Source organism: Staurois parvus, unplaced genomic scaffold (assembly GCF_062004578.1).
Source record: "Staurois parvus isolate SC_StPar_1 unplaced genomic scaffold, SC_StPar_1.0 ptg000011l, whole genome shotgun sequence".
NCBI classification, from domain to species: Eukaryota; Metazoa; Chordata; class Amphibia; order Anura; family Ranidae; genus Staurois; species Staurois parvus.
In genome coordinates, this window is record NW_028317807.1 from 4600755 (window position 1) to 4614781 (window position 14027).

A 14027-nucleotide genomic window follows, 5' to 3' on the forward strand; every position below is an offset into this window, starting at 1 on the left:
GGAAGTCACTCATAAAAATGGGTAAGATCCCATTCAAAATTCAAACCATTAGGAATACGTGTACACAAATAAAAAATCCAAAAGACTTCACGTTTGCACAGAAATCTAAAGCCATCTCCACCCCTAAGAGACCTGTCCACTCTCTCAATGCCCTGTATGCTCAAAGAACTAAGGTCACCTCCATGAGCACTGTTAAAATGACTAGTGACATTGGTAGAATGATTCTTTTGTATCTCAGAAACATGATCATGGAGGCGTTCTCGTAGCTTCCTTGTCGTCCTACCAACATATTGTACTTGACAACTTCTACAGGTGATCAAATATATCAGATGTTTAGCATTACAGTTGATAAAGTTCTTGATCCTGTAAACCTTACCAATAAACGTGGATCTAAATTCCTCCTCTTTCTTAATACAAGAGCAACAGGGACAGCTGTCTATGCCACACCTATAGTTACCCTTAAACCGCAGCCATGTTCTCTTCGTTTTTCTAGAGGAGAAATAGCTAGAGGACAGAGTATTGCCCAAAGTTTGTGCATGTTGAAAAACAATTTTAGTACCGTGGGACAATATTCGTGGGACAATATTTGTGCAAATATATCATCACTCAGAAGTATGACAAGATAGCACTTAATTATCCTTTTAATCCTCCCAAACTCTAGGCTGAAAGCAGTGGAGAAAACTGGTAGTCACCATGAGGGATCGCTTTTTACAGAGAGCTTATCTGGTGCCCATGATAGATCGTGCTGTGGGTATAGCTAACAATACTGACAGGAAAAATGTATTAATAACAAAGGAGAGGTGTAGTTCCAGGCAGGGACCAGCAGTTTTCTCCACTGCTTTCAGCCTAGAGTTTGGGAGGATTAAAAGGATCATTGAGCGCTATCTTCCCATACTTCTGAGTGATGATATATTTGCACAAATAATGTCCCAGGTACTAAAATTGTTTCCAGACATGCACAAACTTTGGGCAATACTCTGTCCTCTAGTTATTTCTCCTCTAGAAAAACTCAGAGAACATGGCTGCATTTTAAGGGTAACTATAGGTGTGGTATAGACAGCTGTCCATGTTGCTCTTGCATTAAGAAAGCAGAGAAATTTAGATCCAAGTTTAGTGGCAAGGTTTATAGGATCAAGAACTTTATCAACTGTAATACTAAGCATTTAATATATTTGATCACCTGTAGAAGTTGTCAAGTACAATATGTTGGTAGGACAACTAGGAGGCTACGAGATCGCCTCCATGATCATGTTTCTGACATACAAAAGAATCATTCTACCAATGTTGCTAATCATTTTAACAGTGCTTATGCAGGTGCTTTGAGCATACAGGGCATTGAGAGAGTGGACAGGTCTCTTAGGGGTGGAGATGGCTTTAGACTGCTGTGCAAATGTGAAGTCTTTTGGATTTTTTATTTGCGTACACATATTACTAATGGTTTGAATTTTGAATGGGATCTTACCCATTTTTATGAGTGACTTCCTTGCCCAGCCATGGCCCCCTCCCTCTCTGATGTGATTATGTTTTAGCAGTTTTTTGAATATATGTGTTTATTTGACGCTGATCTTCTTTAATTTTTTTCCGTGTCTCTGCCCATTCCATCGACTTATTAGCCTTTTGGTCTTTATTATATCTGGGATGGTGAGGATAGGACAGAGACTTTGTTATTGATCTGAGACATATCTATTTTTATAATTTGTATATTTTCTTATTTGGGATGGATCTAATATACATTATGTTTTGTTTTTTCTTCCCATATGTTCTTTACAGCTTTATTTTTATGGGTCCACTGGGTAATGAATAAGTGCTGTCTTTAGCGTGAAACGCATTTACCTGCCAGTCCCCCACTGTATTTCCACTGTCTGTATTGGTTTTATCTTGGTTCAATAAAGTGGATTGTTTGGAGTGCAGCCGGTCGGACATCCTTTGTTCTCTGCCCAACACAGCAAGCCGCTTACTATGGGGAACTTGTGTGGGCTCACTCCAGAGCCAGCTCTGTTTGTCCATAGACACACACAGAGTGGGTATCAGCCCCACCTCACTTGCCAAAATTGGCAGCAAAAGGGGAAACCAATGGCTCCCACTGCTGTCTCAGAGCCTATGGAGCCTATGAGCAGCTGCTCTCATGCACAAAGCTGGATCGAGATCAAGCTCAGGTAAGTATCAGAGGAGGAGGGGATACAGATAATGCATTAAAGTAAAAAAAACCTTTAGCCTTTACAACTACTTTAACTTGGCTGTGCCAGGAAATAGACACAACATTGTTTAGTGGTAAATTAAATGTATTGGTATGGGTTACAGTAAATGGGGAATTGAGCATAAATGATCACATAGAGGAAAGATTCAGAAACATTCTGCTAAACAATGTAATCTCTAAGCAGAAGTGACTTAGGTTAGAGTTCTGTACCACTAGACTGGAATCAACTCATAAATTAGCAAGATCAGCAATAAGTAGTGCATATAAACATTACTGCAACGTGAATCCTAATACTATAACTAATCTAATCTAGAGTGTACTCTAGGAGAGTAGCTAAGATGTGATGCGAAGTCCCCTGAGACTAACTGCAAAACACTGGATAAAAACATTTACATGCTCACACCTCTCAACATTTCAAAAATATACCATGCACCTGATCTGCACAAACACCAGCTCGCAAATTAGATGTGGACACGTCAAGTAAAGCCTTGTGTTTTTCCAGACCCCGGGAATTTAGCTCACTTTAATTTTTCCCCCCATCCTTCCTTATTCCTACCTAGCGTCTCATGTCTTGATTGATCAGTCATTTGAAGAGAACCAGCACAAGGCATTATGCAGTTCTGAGCATTTTACAATGCTCCTGTACATTTAAATTACCCTCTTTCTTACTCACAACCAGCAGAAACAGTTAGGGAAAAGGGTAAGAGAGGAAAGAGCCGAAAGAAAAATAAATAAGCGAGCAACTTAAATTGCACTGAAATGACTGGAAAATGCCAAGTGCTAATTGGGTGGAATGTCTTAGCTGAAGCCAATGCTGCCAAGCCTCACTGCTTCTGCACATATCAAAGCTTAGTGGCTGGCTAGCTCATACTTCAGCCACTTTCATAAATTATGGCACCTGGACAAAATGATTTATTGCAATAGATTTTATGGAGGATGGGTTAAGACAGACAGCACCTTTGTGCGTGTACTTATCAGTGCCAGAGGCTTTTAGAGATTTGCTATGTTCTAGAATAAAGAAACCTTTTTAAGTAAGCAACATAAATGATGTTCACAATAGCTCTTTGCCATGAAAAATAATATACAATATAGACAGTGGGAGACAGTTGTATAGAGATCACTCTGTTTATGTTCATTTTGTGCGGCTTCCACTGCAGACTATTTCATGTAATGCAGGAGACTAAGGAGAGTACATAAATCTCTGATTACTGCAGCTCTTCTTTTGCAAAGTTCAGACTAACAGTATAAAGTATGATACCTTTTAAAAAACATTACTTCCGCAATACTGTCTGACAGTTTATGCTATAAAATAATGTATTTTTTTGTAAAAGCAGAGTTGAGTTGCAAGCTGACCTATCAGCAGCAGTTCAAGGTACTTTGCACCAACCAGTACATTAGTGGTAAAAACGGTTTCATTTGCTGGAGATTTTTTCAGAAGAGATTGCTGGTCCTCTGCCACTCTCTGCGCCATATTATCGGTATTAAGAATGTGTAAACCAATAAAAATCTTCATAGAGAAGATGCCAAAAGTTCCATACAACCATCATGGTCGGACAAGAACAGAAAACACCTTAAAGTCATAAACATTGCAAGAAAAGGAAATATATCAAGCTGGAGGTTACTAAAATCCCAACAATCTGAGCTCTGATGTTTTCATCTAAAACATACATAAAACGTGCTTTAACCACTTTAGCCCCAAGCTTCTCTCCTGCATGTAAAAATCTGCATTATTTTTGTTTTTGCTAGAAAATTACTTAGAACCCCCAAACATATATATATATATATTTTTCTGGTTCAGTAATTTTTATTCATTTTGTAAAATGGAGTAACAAGGACAAGCACCTAATCCGCCCACACGGGGGCTAGGACTGGCAACATGAACAAAAAAGGAGGAATAACCTCCACAATCAATCATCATGGACTTGAATACAAAACAGGAGAGATCTTCTTAGCTGCTGGAACAAGCCAGGGCATAGTGAATTCTGGACAATGGAGCAGGTGGTCCTGAAAACACATAGCCCAGAAGGAGGCACAGAGTTCCGTCAAGAAAAGTTAAGGCAGAGAAGCAGAGAAGAGGCAAGGGAGCAATACAGGAGGGGAAAGGGAAAGTAGGGGCTCGGGAACAGCAGGGGCAGCAGTCAAAGCCAACCCACACTAGCCAGGAGAAGAGTAGGGAAGGCATACGCCAACCATGGTTCCCAAATCTTTAGGAACTTGGCTTGGGAGTCATGAAGCATACTGGTCCATTTGTCCATTGAGCATCAAGATGTCATTAGGTCTCTCACACCCTGGATGTGAACTGTGGGTTTCTTCTAGGCCTGGACAATTGTCCTCTTGGATGATATAAACAGACAGGACGACAATTTTTGTTGGCGACCAAATAAATTTTGTGTATATTTTTAAGCAAAGCACCCTTAGAAAATAAAATGGTGGGGGGTTGCAATTTTTTATGTATTTGCACAGCTATTTTCCAAATGCCGTTTTTTTTTTTTTAAAAAAGCACACCTTAATGAATTTTAATGCACAAACACAATATAATATTCAATTGTTTGATGAAATATAAAAGATGATGTTATGCCAAGTAAAAAGATACCCGACATATCACGCTCGTGAAATGGCGACAAATTACAGTACCTACAAATCTCCATAGGCAAAGCTTTAAAAGCCTTTACAGGCTTTTACCAGTTTAGAATTACACAGGAGGTCTGGTACCAACATTATTGCTCTTGACCTAATGTTTGTGTGGATACCACACGTGTGGTGTGATTGCCATTTACGGATGCGTGCAGGACCGACATGTGCATTTGCACACGAGTACGTTGGGATGGGAGTGCTTAACCAGTTCTCGACTGTGCTATAGCCAAAAGATGGTTACAGCACGGTTGGCTACTTTTTAAGGGAGGGAGTCCATGGACGCCCTCCCAAAATCAGAACCCCCTGCGGCACACACCAGGCACGATCTGTGATCACATGTCCAGGTAAAGCTGATCACGTGTCCAGGTAAAGGGCCAATCAGAGCGCCCTTTTACCATGTGATCAGTGGAAACATAGGAAAACAGAGGAAATGCCAGTTATTGGCAGTCCTCTCCTCATGCTGACAGCACATGAGGAGAGGAGAGCCAGTAAGCGGCATTTCTCAGAGGGACCAACTACACTGATCATCAGGGCACTGACCATCAGTAACCTGATGATCAGTGTAGCTTCATCAGTGCTTTTGTTCAGTGCCCATCAGTGCTGGCTGTCAGTGCCCATCAGTGGCACCTCTCACTGCCCATCAGTGGCACATATCGGTGATACCTCATCAGTGCAGCCTATCAGTGCCCAACAATGCAGCCTCATCAGTGCACATCAGTGAAGGCGAAAAATCACTTATTTACAAAACTTTAAAAGAGAAACTAAAAAAAAACCCTTTTTTTTCCTCTTCAACATTTTTGGTCTTTTTTCGCTTGTTTAACAAAAAGTAAAACCCCTAGTGCCGATTAAATACCACCAAAAGAAAGCTCTATTTGTCTAACAAAAATGATACAAATTTAGTTTGGGTACAGTGTTGCTTGACCGCACAATTGTCATTCAAAGGGCAACAGCTCTGAAAGCTGAAAATTGGCCTCGGCAGGAAGGGGGTAAAAGTGCCCGGTAGGCAAGTGGTAAATAAATGTTTTTTTATTTGATTTGAAATTTTGTTTGCACTGCAACTTATTTTGTTTAGCACTTTTATTGCCATCACCAGGTGTAAGGACCACTCCCTCTGATCCATTGTCAGAAGTAGATCATCCAGATAACAGTGATCCCCTGTTGTCTCAGCAACGCCAGGACTGGGACCAGCACCATGGAGAATACCAGAGAGACTGAGGCCAACCTGAAGGGGAGCACCACAAAAAGATAATTTGCATCCCCCACTGCAAAGCAAAGTAACCACTAATGTCCCTTGTAGATGAGAGAGTGCAGGTATGTATCCTTGAAGTCTATGGATGCCAGAAAATCCCCCTGAAGTCACCACCGAACAGAAGAATTCCATCTTGAACTTCTGCACCTGCACACAGTAATTCAAGGTAATAAAAAGGTCCAAATCGGGCGAACTTCAGGGGTGTCCGCAGGCTTGGTGGACATGTTGTCCACGGGAGCCTTGAAAGGCTTAAGGTCCTTGTTAGAGGAGCCTGGGAACAATAAAGCCACTTGTGGGCAGGAAAGGAAGGACTGGACTTCTGACGAGGTTCAATTCCCTTCTTGGCCTGTGGAAGGAAGGTACTCTTTCCTCCCACGAGGCTCTTGATGATGTCACCCAAGGGAGTACTAAAGAGACTTCTCCCTGGAAGGGCAAATTCTCCAAGGCCTTTTTAAAAGTCTGGTCAGCAGACCAGCATTTGAGCCAAAGCACCCCCCAAAGAACCACCGCTGAGACAGAAAGTTTGGAAGGAGCAGAGCAGCATCCAAGGATGCATCACAAATGTACTTCAGGCCATACACCAACTGGTCCGCCAGATCCACGTACACCTGATCCACTTGTCTGGTGGACAAACTTTGCCGCAGAACCTTGGGCCCATTGGCCCCCAGGGAGTCCCCATGCCCCACACCATGTCGGCAGACGGAAGGGTGGGGGCATCTGCTTACTAATCCAGTGGAGCTTGCGGGTAAGGCTCCAGTGACAGATCCTCCTCTCCACTGAAGTGGGGAGGCTGTTGGCCAGGGTAACACTGTGACACAAACTGGTGCTTGGTCATATGTGTCCCTATAAGACATTTCATTTACTGGCTGCCCCGATCCATGATAAGGTCATCACAGTTGACCCAATGTGTAGCTAAAGGTCTGCGTGAAGCCCAGTTGTTGATTGAAGGTCTTCTCAGGAAAAATCTCAGGAAAAAAAAAGCTATGGAACAACAGGTCCCAAACAGGGAACTAGGCCCTTACTCCTGAAACACTAGGCAGAAATAACTTGCTTACCTATAGCAGAGAGGATGTTTATACCAGCTAGGACTGCTTAAAGGCAGTGCTGTATTCATTTTCTGCCTAGTCCTACTTCTGTACGTGGCACTATAAACCCAATGGTCAAGAATCAGAAGAGCTGTGTTTTGTCACTGAACGTAAAAGAAATAAGGTTATCAGTTGTGAACTACAATACAGTTCCCTCTTTGCAATAAAGATTAGGAAAGGAGGAGGTGTTCTGTAGTCCTAATGAGGTTCCTGATAATGCTGCATCTCCATAGATACAGTACAGTAAGTGAGCATCATCACCCTAGAACAGGAAGTGTATTACTGTTAGGATCACTGTGTTACATTTTTGTTTCTGGGCTTCAAAAAGCTTTATTCATGCAAGTGCATGCAAATGCTGTGTGACCCTTAAAGTGGTCCTAAAGACTTTTTTTCCCCTAAAATGACAAACATATTATACTTACCTGCTCCTGTGCAATGATATTGCACAGTGCGACTGCAAACCTCTTCTGGGGTCCCCTGCCACACATTGATCTCAAACTATAGAGATCAAATGAGCAGATAGTGTCCAAACTCCACACTGACACTTTCACTGACAGATCTGAGGAGGGCAGAAGGATACAGCAACCAAATACGTATTCTCACTAGGAACCAGCATACCGCCACATACCGCTCTCTGCGATCATATATAGAAGAGTTTAAATGGGAAGAAGCTTCATAGTGCAACTCAATTAAAACCAAAATGATTTATTAAAGCTTAATACCATACTTACATTCAGATGGGCAAAAAGGGCAGTAATCACATCTAAAACTGTTTGGCCACGGTGTCAGTCCATCGGCTTGCGCGTGGTGATGTCATAAGACTCCGCCCGACGCATTTCCCAAAAACTTGCATCTTCTGAGATTGGAAGTCATGTGTGCATCTACTGACACATACAGGGCAGCTTACCCCTGCCCCTCGCTCCTTCCTCACTAAATTTGACTGACAGCAGCAGGAGCCAATAGCTCCCACTGCTGCCTGTCAGTCCTTGTGTGAAGAGGAAGGGAGGAGAGAAGACTGCTGCCATGCACACTGCTGGACTGATCCAGGAGTGAGGTAAGTGTTTAGAAAGGGAAGGGGAACACCGAAAGCCCTAAAATGTTTTTACCTTAATGCAGGGAATGCAGTTAAGTAAAAAAATGTTTTAGCTTTAGAACCACCTTAACTGACAAATCCCATCCTTTATTTGGATAACTATGACAAGTCAGATATAAATAGGCCACCAATATGGACAGGTTTCAGTCTGCACAAGTCAGATCTAAATGGGCCTCTAATAGAAACGGTGTTTAGTGCCCACATGCAATCCCACCTAAAGGCTGCCAAAGATGGCTCAAATTTTGGCCACTTCCTGATGATCCGGCTACAATTCAAACCATTGGAGGCCCCTGTGGGCTGAAAGACAGAATACGCTGTATACATCTAATTTGGAAAGCACCAAGAGAAGCTTTGAAACCCAGTATGTTCTTTTATGAAAATAAAGATGAGCCAAGAAGTTCCTGTTAAGGGTCACAGTGTCTATGCAAGTGAAGCTAGATCTTGGCTTTTACAAAGTTTTCATCATTGGTTTAAAAGTATATAAACACAATAAAAAGTGATTCATCAAAACTTTGTTCATTTTTATAATCCAAGAAGAATTTCCAAGTGATAAGTGTTCTTTAAATGCACACGCAGAGAGATAAGGCTTGGAAATATCCAACATATCAGATACAATCTGTTCTCAACAAGGCCGAAATCAATTATTTTTCACCTGCTTGTCACCTATATAAATAGCTTGTTGTGTTGCTGTCTGGAATAGCTGCAGGGAATTAGACAGTGATCCACAGCTTCAAAGAAAGTAAAAATACACTGCAATATTTGTGGTATACATGCAAAATGCATGGCTAAGCACTACTTAGGTCTACGACGTGCAACTAAAGGGTATACATGAGTGGCTTAAAATATTTCCAACAGCCTTCTGAAAGGTTATGAATCTTGTGTACGCAAGTGAAAGTAAATATTTGAATAGTATTTACATATCTCAATGGAAAATGACTGTAAGATTTTTACTCCTGTCTGGATAAGAAATGACCTGGGTTCGTTGTAACAAGGATTACAATTATGTTACTTGCCCTTGACTCAGTCTGCATGCACCTAATTAGAATACTTGTGAATTTATACCCAAATCAAAGTCAAACTTTTTGAAATCTTTGGCTAATGGTTGTTTCATAAGCAGAGTACCATTTCTTACACAAGGAGCTCAAGCCATCTAGAACAGTGCGTTTGGTTTTCAGTCAATATATCGGTTTTAGTCTATATATTGGTTTTATAGTCAATCTATATCGGTATATAGTCAATATATTGGTTTTAGTCTGCCCCTGAAACCAAATCCTAAATGTATGTCTGCTAGCTGTCAGCTGGGGCGTGTCTACTTTTCAGATGGCCAATGCTCAAAAAGATCTACTTGGAACATACTCGGAATAAAATGGGGATACCAAGGATGTGGACTCTCATTTACAGGTGAAACGCGAAATTTTATTTTAGTTTAGTAATGCAACTTAAAAGGTGAAACTAATATATGAGATAGACTCATTACATGCAAAGAAAGATAGTTCAAGCCGTGATTTGTCATAATTGTGATGATTATGGCTTACAGCTCATGAAAACCCCAAATCCACAATCTCAGAAAATTAGAATATTACATGCAATCAATAAAACAAGGATTGTACATAGAACAATATCGGACCTCTGAAAAGTATAAGCATGCATATGTACTCAGTACTTGGTTTGGGCCCCTTTTGCAGCAATTACTGCCTCAATGCGGCGTGGCATGGAAGCTATCAGCCTGTGGCACTGCTGAGGTGTTATGGAACGGCTGCGTTGACCCTGGACTTAATGAAGCACAGTGGACCAACACCAGCAGATGACATGGCTCCCCAAATCAACAGACTGTGGAAACTTCACACTGGACTTCAAGCATCTTGCAGTGTGTGCCTCTCCATTCTTCCACCATACTCTGGGTCCTTGGTTTCCAAATGACATGCAAAAGTTGCTCTCATCAGAAAAGAGGACTTTGGACCACTGAGCAACAGACCTGGTCTTTTTTTATTTAGTACAGGTAAGACGCTTCTGACATTGTTTGTTGTTCAGGAGTGGCTTGACAAGAGGAATACGACATTTGAAGCCCATGTCCAGGATCCATCTGTGTGTGGTGGTTCTTGATGCACTGACTCCAGCCTCAGTCCACTCCTTGTGAAAGTCCCCAACACTTTTGAATGGCCTTTTCCTGACAATCCTCTCCAGGCTGCGGTCATCCCTGCTGCTTGTGCACCTTTTTCTTCCACACTTTTCCCTTCCACATAACTTTCAATTAATGTGCTTTGATACAGCACTTTGGGAACATCCAACTTCTTTTGCAATTACCTTTTGAGGCTTTCCTTCCCTATGGAGGGTGTCAATGATGGTTTTCTGCACAACTGTCAGGTCAGCAGTCTTTCCCATGATTGTGATTCCTACTGAACCAGACTGAGAGACCATTTAAAGGCTCAGGAACCCTTTGCAGGTGTTATGGCTTAATTAGCTGATTAGAGTGGGACACTTTGAGCCTAGAATATTACACCTTTTCACAACATTCTAATTTTCTGAGCTTGTGGATTTGGGGTTTTCATGAGCTGTAAGCCATAATCATCACAATTATGACAAATCACGGCTTGAACTATCTTGATTTGCATGAAATGAGTATATCTCATATATTAGTTTCACCTTTTAAGTTGCATTACTGAAATAAATTAACTTTTGCACGATATTCTACTTTTTCGAGTTTCACCTGTATTGTTGTCCAAACATCAAAAATAGTTGTGCAGAACTTTAGAAAGTACTGTTATCATAAGAAAGCATAGTTAGAGAAAAAGGTTCCTTTAGGGGAGATATTGGTCCTTCATTATAAAAGTCTGTAAAAAACGACTTTGGCCCCTTTCACATGGGTGTTCCGTTTTTTTCATTACTTCAGTCACGTTTTTCCCAAGAAAAAACAGATCAGTTTACCATTAGTTCACATCCGTTTTTCGTCTGTTTACATCTGTTTTTGTCCGTTCCATTTTTTTTTTTAAGGGACGAAAAAAGTGTTTTCTTCCGTTAACAGATGCACACATTAACAGATGTAAACAGATGATCGTCCATTTACATCCGCTAGTCCATAGAAATACAAGGGTGTCCGTTTTTCATCCGAAAACGGACATACGGAACGCTTGTGTGAAAAGGGCCTTTGTCCCTAACGTCAACAGCAACAAGCATGCTTCTGCTTCACAAAGTGTCAAAGCACATTGGAAAATAAACTCAAGATACCCATTTGTTCATATAGTCAACAAAGTCAGTGATACGACTGCATGCTACTTTGAAAACTAGTCGCTTGAGAAACAAGCTGTCATCTCTCCATGGGAAGGAAACTGTCATGATCATAATCAATGATGGCCTTCCCATTCACAACATGTGCTTTGCAGATTGCATCCTCGGTGTATTGTATTGTGATAATTATTTGAGCACAAAAATACTGCAATGCTATTCTAAGACATTCAGCATGTATGGTTCACTCTTACCTGAATTGCAAAGAAATCAGTTTTTTATAGAGAGCAGTGGCAGATGGTGGGCTTCTTGCCTGGAATGCATTTGGTGTCTTTCTAGGGGATCCTTGGATCTCTGTGAAAACAGGTTAAGAAATCATTACATCTCTCACATTACATGGTTCAGAAGCTTTCACTTCAAATGTTCACTCAAAACTTTTTTCCACTTTTGGATAGAGTTTAGAAGAAATGTTAGGACCACCGTCAAGTTTTTATTGCTGTATGTGTTCATGCTGGGAAGAATCACCCTCTTTTTGCCCTTGTGGCCATTGTCAAGTGAAGGTAAATCCAAAATTTTACAGTTGTCTCCAGATGAAAAAAGGTGATGGGAAGTCTTCCAATGGGTAATGAAGAATAAATTGGTGTAGCGCTACAAAGGATAAGTGAAAATGCATATAAAAAATATAATCAATAAAAACATATATAAACATAAATTAGTGGTAGATCCTCCAGGGATCTAAATGAAATGAAACAACAAGTGATAAAGTGCATACATATATCAGGTCCCAAATTGGACCTAAAATAAAGTGAAAAACCGCCCAATCCCAAAATGGGATAAATACACTAGAAGCAAAGTGACAAAGTGAATCCCAAATGGTGGGATGACCATAAATCAAGGTGACTTGTGCTAAAACCCCAAATATAAACACATATTATATATATCGAATACACAATGCCAGATAGTAAACACAGTGACCAAAACAAATGAATAAACTACGTAAAAATATTAATATATATAAAAATGTCCAATAAAGTGCAAAAAGACAAAAAAAAGTGCTTTAATCTTCCAAAACGGGTGTTTGTAGTGCATGTGAAAAATGCAAGTAGATGGATATCCTTAAATGGCAGAAATGCCTCCTCACCTGCTTGCCGCAACCCTTATGGACAAAACGCCTTATGGATCACCCTGGATCCTACACAGCAGATAGATCCACACCATACAGCTTCACATCATACAGGCTCCAGTGGCTCCACAGACCCTCAATGGTAACTTGCTTACAGTATGGGTTCCCCTTCCAAAGGTAGATCACCGCAGTACAGCCAACTTATTCATATGTACATGTGGCATGGGTGTCACAGAAAGACATTGATAGTTGTCAGTCCGTATTCAGTTTAAGGTGGATGTGAAGCAGCAGTAACATTAATGCAGGTTTACTGTCATGCACAGCTCTCTCTCGAATGGTTCTCTGAGTTCCAGGCCACGACCTTTGGGACCTGATATATGTATGTACTTTATCACTTGTTGTTTCACTTCATTTAGATCCCTGGAGGATCTACCATTAATTTATGTTTATATATGTTTTTATTGATTATATTTTTTATATGCATTTTCACTTATCCTTTGTAGCGCTACACCAATTTGTTTATTATTTATGGCACCTATAGGTATAGGATAGGGTATCAGCTGCTTAGTTCACTAATTTATCCTTTTAGCACAGGGGGACTCTCTCTTACTTAAGTCTTCCAATGGGGCCACCTGATCCTGTGACAAATGTCTAACAGGGAAATTTCCTTCACTCTGTGAAAATTTCTTCTCACTTCATGATGCTTCTTTGGGACAGTGAGTTGAGGTAAAAATCCCCAGTGATACAGACACAGAAAGAAGCTAACAGATATTTTACCCTTTCTTTACTCCCCAAAATATAAAGCAAATTTTTTGGCCAGAGATACAGTATTTAGGAACAAAAGAAAGACAAAAACACATGAACCACAGTTGTAGGCCACTTATTTTAAATGTTGCGTTGCTGTAATGCATTCTTTCAATGTACAGAAACACACAGACCATGGCTGCAGGCCACTTATTTTAAATGACACCTTAATGCTTATATCCAGCACTCCCCAAAGCACCTGGGTTGTGGCGCATCGAGTTAGGAAGAAAAAAGTGCATGTATGATTTTTTCTGCATTGTGGTGCATGCAGATAAATGGGCTGATTAATGCTAAACACGATTATGCACTTTAAAGCGTTTCTAAAGGCAATTTTTTTAATTACAATAATAAACATATTATACTTACCTACTCACCTGGGGTCCCTCTCAGCTCTTCCTCTTCTGTGTGTGCACCCATTGCAAGCTGTGTGCTATGGAGTGGAACACTTGTGGGAGGGCTCTCAAACCGGGCTGTGTGCTTCCATAGAAACACGTAGTGAAGCTCAGCCCTCCCCCCTTCCTTGGCTCCCTCCTCACTGTATTTCAATGACAGCAGCTGCTCTCAGTGCAGTGTTGTGAGAGCGAGGAGAAGGAAGAGAAGACATTCAGTCGGGCACAGAG

At 40.9% G+C, this 14027-nt stretch overlaps 1 protein-coding gene across 2 annotated transcripts in view; it reads right to left on the reverse strand.

Moving 5' to 3' along the window:
• Positions 1 to 14027, reverse strand: part of HYCC2 (hyccin PI4KA lipid kinase complex subunit 2) — a 174678-nt gene that overhangs the window by 76574 nt on the left and 84077 nt on the right. For both annotated transcript variants that reach the window (XM_089670255.1, XM_089670262.1), the window contains exon 3: positions 11735 to 11834. The gene's annotated coding sequence lies outside the window, so the exon portion shown is untranslated. The remainder of the gene's footprint in view (positions 1 to 11734; positions 11835 to 14027) is intronic.